The following is an 8,906-nucleotide window of genomic DNA, read 5'->3' as shown; positions in this document are numbered from 1 at the left end:
TTAAAGGGTTTGTCTCACTTCAACAAATAGCATTTATTATGTAGAGGAAGTTAATACAAGCCACTTATTAATGTATTCTGACTGTCTATATTGCTTCCTTTGCTGGCTTGATTCATTGTCCCATCACATTATACACTGCTTGTTTCCATGGTTACAACCACCCTGGTTCATTCATCCTTATTCTGAATTGCATTACAGGTATAATTACTATACAAGAAAAGTAGAAGCTCTTTGCACACATTTTTGATCAAGATTGTATCTGGCCTATCTACCAAAAACAAAGTGGCTTCTGCAGACAGGACCAACATACATTAACAGACTTGCCTCTCCTGGGCCTAGGCTTACAAATTATATTATGTATATTACTATACATAAAAATTAGAAGCTCTTTGCACACTACCAACGGAAAGGTGGCTTCTGCAGACAGTACCTATTCTAACAGACTTGCCTCTTGTGGGCCTGGGCCTACAAAATTAATGAATGAAGGTGTAACGCCTGTAGGTAGGGACAGATGCTGACAGTGAGCCCTAAACTGGAACCCAGACCACTTTTCCTACCTACTTGTAGTTTAAGCCTTAGGTAGCAAGACCGCAACTGGTTAACAGTCCCTATGCTACTAAAGTGCAGAGACAGACAAACACCAAGAGACAAAAACAACACACAGGATATGCAAGAAGTGAATGTGGATTGTAGCACTTACAGGATAGATTAATTAATCAGTATGGTGGTGGTGCCAGTGGTGCTGGGTACCTGTCTGTAGTTCCCCTGATGTCCAGAAGGTAGAAAGAAACTGCAGCACTCCCAGGTCTTCCAAAAAAATTCTGATTTATTCACCAAATGTGTGGCATTTCAACCGTTGTAATGTTGAATTGTCGCACATTTGGTGAAAAAAACACAGGGATAGTTTGACGTTTGTAAGGTCGAAATGTCACACACTTGGTGAATAAAACAACACACAGGGATAGTCATAACAGTAAACAGGGATAGTAAAAAAAAAAAAGGGTTATAACCAGGCGGATAACGAAGTACAAAAACAAAAGATAGAGAGTAGTCAAAACACTGAGATCAAATACCAGACGGGATGCATAGCACAAATCAAGTTGCGGTTAAAAGCACAAACAAATCCAAATAAATCCAAGAACCAGGAACCTAGCTAGTGAGCTGAAACAAGACTATCACTGGCATTAGTATATGGCCAAGTAGGGGTTTAAATAGAGCACAGAGTCCCAGGATCAGAACCTGATAGGTCATGACTCAGCACTCCAGTAGTCAGAACTAGAATAGAACAGCTGAGCAATAAACCCACTGCTAGTCTCCTGCAGCACAATGGGGGGAGAAAGAGCATCGCATCCTGTTGTTGAGGACACTGTTGGTTACCAGGAGGCATGATTTAGCAGTGTGTCTCTCCAGGTGCAGTTGCGCCAAAGCTGGAGATCTAAAAAAGTGTAAAAAGTAGTAAAAAAAATATATAAAAATTCAAATCACCCCCCTTTCCCCAAAATGAAAATAAAAAAACATAATATTTTTTTTTTGCAAATACTTATCCTATACGGAAAACAGTGAAAGGGAAAATAAGTCTCTTCTCACAAAAAATTAAATAAAGTTATCAAAAAGTTGTACACGTCCCAAAAATGATATCGATGAAAAGTACAGATTGTCCTGCAAAAAAAACAGGCCCTCACGCATCTCCATCCACATATCTACACAAAAGGTATAAGGGTCAGAACATGGCGATGAAAATAACTTTCCATAGACCAGGGAGAGGGCTGAACTTCAGCAGTTCTCATTTTCTCTTGCAGCCCCAGGCTTGAGATCTCCGCCCCCTACTCACACAGACTGTCACACTGCAGAGGAGGGGGAGGCTGTCTTCTCTCTTGGGGTCAGTAAGTCTGTGCTGTCCCTTTTCCATAGTAAAATAACATGGGCCAGCTGTGAGCAGGGCCCCTGACAGCAGCAGTACCAGTATTACTTCCCTGATGGCGGCCCAGCTGCAGTGGTACACACTTGTTATATCTGATAACGATAGTATAAGCTTGCAGGGTACGCAATGTAACTACACATAACAGACATTGCAAGCCACCTGCCCCGCAGTACTTTCTCATTATCATAGTGACAGTGCAGCAGGGCTGGAAGCTTGTGATGTCAGGCTGATACTATCATTAAAATACGGTACAAGTGTGTTTCCGTGCAACAGGGCTGCTGCCCTATGATATGTATTGGTGCTGGGCTGCGAGCAGACAGTTAATGTGCAAATAGTGAGGCAGTGCGCACTGGCCCACTGCATAGTAAAAGGCTATCAGCCCATCAGGAATTTTCCCTGTTAGGTGAATGGCCAATCCATCCCTGCCAGTGGGTCAGCCATCACTTGAATAGAGACTACTCCAAGAGGTAGTAGCCTGGTGGCTCCCCTGCAGTAGAGTCCAGATCCCTGTAGAAGAATTAAAGAGTGAAGACCTAGGAGTAGCACCAGGTCAAATTTATGGGAACTAATGTGCCAGACTCAGCAGTGAGGGTACACAATATGAAATTTATAAGAGGTAAGAGACTTGCTCTTCGGCATCCAGGGGAAGAAGATAAGTCTTAAATAGATGTCAGCAATGTACAGAACTAGAGTCTGCTACATATGGACTGCTAATAAAGACAAAACCACCCTTGCTGTACTGAGGAGACGCATATATAGAGCCACAGTATAACACTGTATTTATACATGGTCAAAATGTAGTATTAGTGTCATAGTGTTGACCAGTGCTTACTGCAGCCTTCCTTCATGTTTTAAAGTGTAGAGTTTAGGGAGCAGTTATCAGACTATTGTAGATGGATTGTATGTATGTTATTGTAGCTTTTAGAGTATTATGCACACCTGCTCCAAATTCAAGAAAATGGCACACAGTAATATAAAATGTGGTGCAATTGCAATGTGTATGTGACCATTTCAGTAAAGGTAAGCCTGGGGAACGTCTTGGGTAGAATCGCAACTTTTTTAAAAAGTGCCATTTCATTCTAACCACATTTTCATTTCAAATCTGTAGGTGATGCTGGAAGGCACAGTGCTGAAAAAGTAAGTACATTTTTGCGAAGGTGACCAAAATAAGTTACAAAGCCTCTACTTTCGACTTTTTGAAGCCAGAATTCTGACATGCAGAGTTTGATAAATCCCCCCATAATGTATCTGTTAAAGGGCATCTGTCAGCAGATTTGTACCTATGACACTAGATGACCTGTTACATGTGCGCTTGGCAGCTGAAGGCATCTGTGTTGGTCTCATGTTCATATGTGTCCGGATTGCTGATAAAAATTCTGTTTTAATATATGCTAATGAGCCTCCTCTGCACTTTGATTGCACTTTGAGCCTCTAGGTATAATGGCAATGTCCTTTTTACTCCTAGAGGCTCATTTGCATATAGTAAAACATCATTTTTCTCAGTAATGCGGGCAAATATGAACATGAGACCAACATAGATGCCTTTAGCTGCCACGCGCATGTGCAACAGGTCAGCCAGTGTCATAGATGCCTTTTAAATTTATTTTTATGTCGTGTTACAATAATTTATGTGAAAAAAACCTAAATACCCCAAAAATGTTAATACATTTGCTACATTCTTTCACATTTATTAAACTAAATCAAAAAGAAACAAGACAATTGTCCCCAAAAAAATGCAGTCATTTTTTATTGTGGTAGCAATATCAAGCACATTCATTTAATAAAATCAATACATGAAAAAGCATTCATCGGTTGAAAAATATAGTAAGCACAAATCATGCTTCACAATACAAGTGCACACAAAAATCCTTTAAATGTAATATTTGAGTTAAAGTCACTAAATTAATTATAAATCAGAATGTTGCAGGTATAAGTATTTCAGATACAATTTCTATTGTGTATTTTTATACCAAGGCTTATAATGTATTGCACATTGATTTCTACATTCAGTAACACGACTTGTTCATTTCAAAATTGCCATTAAACCATAATTCTGAAATCCTGTTAATCAAACTTTAAACTGTCATTTTCAATTAGCTGTATTCATTTTCTATAGACACTGTGATTCAGAGGAAAATGTTAATGTCATGCAATAAATATTTCAAATATTCTTTTTAAACCCAAATTAATCTTATAAAATAAAGACGAAGCACAAACACAAAAAGATAACATTCAATTAAGGCATGTACCAGAAATAAGTGTAAGGCTCTGTTTACATTAACGTAAATGCGGTTCATTGGGCAGAACAGGGCAGTCTGCAGCACTACTCTTGCCATCAAAAATACCAGATCCTCAAATGAACCCCAATGAACCGCAATAAAATCAAGAGTTCATCAGGAGGATGCGCCGGTATCCATCTGAAAATAGATCTGACATACAGTAGCTGTCATGGTTTCGTTATAATATTAACGAGTCTATAAACTACTCAGGCATGCTCCACCATTTTGCATAACACAGACCGTAGTTTGCATTATTGCGCATAATATTTGGATATGTACATTTTTATCAGTTGTCTTTTCATTAAAAATGTTATTCAATTTTGGAAACATAAATATACAATACAAAGTGGTAAAACCTTACAATATCTAGTCATTTCATAACAAATAGAGGATTGTCGTATACAGAAAATGGGAATTTAGTTTTTGTTGAACAGTTAGAACATTTTCAAATAGTTAAAGTTAAGTTTTACAGTCAACAAAAATGTTTAGAAAGTTTTTGTTTTTGAAAACAGATATGCCTGTTTGTCTTACACATCCAACTTTTAGATTTTTGAAGCCATTCTACAGTCGTATGTTGTGTGCGTCTTTACAGATGTAATTCATTAGATTTATTGTGTTATTGTAATCTTATAAGTGCCATTAATGCCTTCTATAAGTGACATTAATGCCACATATAAATTTGATTCATTAAAAGATTATTTCCATCACAGACACTGATATCACTAGGACATCTCATAAATATCAAATAGGTGCGGCTCCCACCTCTGGGACACACTCCTATTTCCAGAATGGGGCCCAAGAAGTGACAGACTGTACATCGCACATGCAAGGCATTCTCTCCATTCATCACTACAGGAGTTCCGAAAATCGGCAAGTGAGTGTGCTTAGCTTTTTTTCAGAAGTCTCATAGTGGTGAATGGAGAACGCAAGCACAGCCACCTTTTCAGTCACCATTATGGGACTGCTGGAAAATGCTGACCCGGTGCTCAGCTATTTTCGGAACTCCCACAGCGTTGAATAGACTGTGGCCGCACATTCATGGCTGCTCTCTGTTCATTTCAGGAGCCTCTTTTTGGAGATAGGAGCGGGTCCCAGAGGTGGGGCCTGCACCCATCTGACATTTATGGCATATCCTAGCAATATGCCATCAATGTCTGAGATGGGCCAACCCCTTGAAATTCTGAATATTAAATAACATCTGTCCAAAAAAGATACAAGATAAGGTCTGTCAAGTAACCACCATGTACAAGATGTATTTCATTAAGTGGCACGCATTACTAAATGTAAAAAATCTTCATATTTATAAAGGTATTTGCTTTTTTTTAAAGACACACACAAACCAATGTCATATTAAGCCAAGTAAGGGTATGGCTACACAGCGACATGTCGCGTGACAAGCTGCAGAAAAATTGCATAACACAAAAGGATATGGCTACATGGTGACATTTCATATAATGTATTTCAATGGTGTAGAAATGTGGCATGCGACATGCTGCGGACGCAGCACAAAAATCTGACTTGGATGTTGCATTGCAACACCATTGAAATACATTACATGATATGCCACGTGACCACTTTTTATAAGCCCTATCAAGGCAAATGGCAGGGCAGGTGTCATAGAAGGGGAATCTCACTCTGGACTCTGAACTTTGCAAAGAGTATCTCCCTTCTAGCCGACATGTACCACATGGTTTTGCCAATGAGAGTCCATCAGGGCTTCCCTGGCAATAATAACAGAAAACCACTGGTGTTCAGTTGGGCACCAGGGCAGAATCAATCTAAGAGACAATTAGTATATAATACATTTTATTAATATTCTTAAACATTCAAAGAAATTTTCTTGCACTAATTTCCTACTTCCTACTATGCCTAAATATGAAGTACTAATTGTATATAGAAATACTTATTTATAAATCAATATTATCAGAAATTGTGAGGAATTCCTGGCTTGTTGTAGACAGTAAATGGGGGATGGCAAAAATACCCTAGTTATTTTCAGACAGCATAATATATGTTGTATCAGTACTGGTCAGTACAGCGGATGCATTTCATGTAATAAATTAATTTGTCTATTCTGATGTACTGTATCTAGTATTGGTTTTGCAGATAGTATACTTTTGTATCACAATGTTACTCCAAATGTGGACATAGGAAAGTCAGTATATTAAATTTCTAGCCTAACATTCACATCTTTGGAATAGGAGCGGAGCTGTGAAGGAAGGATGACATGGCAATTATCAGAATATAAAAATACTGTCATTTATCAAAGGTGATGCATACAGTCTTTAGAGTGCATGGAGAATGCGAGGAACATGGAATTCTTTTGCATATAATACACAGCTTGAAATATTTGCGCTAAACCACAAAAACAAGCTAATAAATTGCTTCCATCTAGTCTAGTGCAAGGCAAAGAAAGCTACAATATTTTGCACTTAAGGGATATTACTAGAATTCCTGTGGGAGGCAAGTTGTGCATTTAACGCAAAGGAATTGTTTCCTTTTATCTGTTTTGGTAGATATTCTTCCATGCTTTCTATGACAGGTTTATCAGCAAAGCAAATCCTACAGTAGATGTGTGCAAAGTACAAAACTGCTAAGCATGCATAATGCAAAAAATCCTGATATTAAAGGGGAAGGTGGTATACTTTAAACTCCAACTGTAGGCAGCGCTGTGATAAAATAAATATGAAAATAAAACCGAGTCATCTTTAAAAACACTCTGTTTTAGCACCATGGCCCCAGGTGGATCCTGTCAGACAGGAAGTGAAGGGGGTCTGCTCATGGCAATGAAACTGCTGCAGCCAATCAACAGACTTGGCAGTCATGTGTGCAAGTATGGGCAATTATTGCCAAGGCTATTGATTGGCTGCAGTTATACTGTGACCAAAAAAGCTTCCAGTCTGCCATGGCCAAGTGACAGCTGCAGCACTGGAACAGAGGATGATTTAAAAGGCGAGTGAGTTTTTTTTCCTACTGTACATTCTTTAACACAATCCTGCCTACAGTTGAAGTTTAACCCTTTTACCCCCTTCACTGACCTAGACCACCAGGGATCTTGACATTAATCTCTTAATTTCCTTAGACCTACAGGGGTTCTAACATTAACCCATTCACAGCCATATATATTGACACTAGCTTAAGTAAAGTTCAAATCACACCAGAGCCTGAAATGAGAAATATATTTTAGGACTCAAGAGTATTTCCTTACATATACCTCTGACAGAAGACTCTAATGTACACCTCACATACAGTCATACAATTGCCTATGTCATCCATAGGTTCCATTGGGAAAATGTATAATTTTTAAAGGATGCCTTTGTATGGAATAGCACAGTTTACTATACTATATGCTTTACTATACTATTCCATACAGTTTAAAAAAGGTATTCGGAGATACACCTCCCCAATAGATGTCAAAAGCATATGTTTTTATTATATAGTGGGTCAATGAGGCTCTAGAGAAGTTTCCAATGCATATTGTGAATTTAGTATTCAAACATGATATGAACACACCCTTAGTGGGAAAAGTAGCCAGGCCCCTCTCTAAGAAGGCATAAAGGGAACATTGCTGCAGGACATCACTATTTACACAGGCGAGAAAAGGGTTATGAAGAAATTGTTAACTTCCTAACTGCTCAGTCCACCCCTGTAATTATATTACCTATTTGGAAACAGTGGGAGACTTAGCATTAACAGGACAGAGTATGTGTTGCACACATGAAAACAGGTCAGTAGGTTATACTGAGAATAGATGTATCCCATCTGGATACAAGATATGCCCTAAATGCCCTGCAGAGATGAGATCTACATTTATTGGATATTTATGGCGTACCTTGTAGCTATGCCATGAATGTTCAAATAGGACCACCCCTTTAACGCCATGTTCACAATATATCTGGCCATGCAATTAACAGTATAAACAAAATAAAACATGTATACTGCCAGGTAAATCCAGGGTGGAGTGGCCATCGCTGGTGCTGGAGACAAGGCCTAAGAGTCAAGTGCTGGGATGTAAACAGTTTCTGCAAGGCAGAGAACAAATCTCAGAGAACCCTCTACAGTGGGGAAGGCTGGGTGCTTTTTTTTTTTTACCTAAAGCCTACACTGAAGGGAGCTTAGGAACCTTATTAATACTGTCTCATTTTTTAAATTGATTTAGAAATAGGGTATAGCTCCTAAGCACCCTCTAGTGGACAGTGTAGGCAGCTAGAATGTTATTCCTTAAACTCATGTCTATATATGAGACTTGATGTTCTGTATGAAAGCATGAAAGATACATTAAAGGGGTTTTTACCATCTCAGACAAATAGGGGCATATCGCTAGAGGTGGGACCCGCACCTACAATCAGAACGGAGCGGGAAAATGAACGGAGGGCGCACTGTGCATGCGCAGCCACCCTCCATTCATTTCTATGGGGTCGCCGAAAATAGCCGAGCTGGCTAGGCTATTTCCATCTGCCTCATAGAAATGAATGGCAGCAGGGGCCGCGCGTGCGTGGTGCTCTCCAATTCGCTTCTATGGGAGCAGTGGGGAGCAGCGCTTGGTGGTGGACAGACCCTGGGAAATCCGGGGTCCTCCAGCCACAGCTCTCCCCGCTCGATTCTCGTTGTAGGTGCGGGCCCCAGAGGTGGGACCCGCACCTATCAGACAATGGGGGCATATCCTAGCGATATGCCCCCATTGTCTGAGATGGTAAAACCCCTTT

This window comes from Bufo gargarizans, chromosome 5 (assembly GCF_014858855.1).
Source record: "Bufo gargarizans isolate SCDJY-AF-19 chromosome 5, ASM1485885v1, whole genome shotgun sequence".
NCBI classification, from domain to species: domain Eukaryota; kingdom Metazoa; phylum Chordata; class Amphibia; order Anura; family Bufonidae; genus Bufo; species Bufo gargarizans.
Note: the sequence above shows the minus strand (reverse complement) of the source record.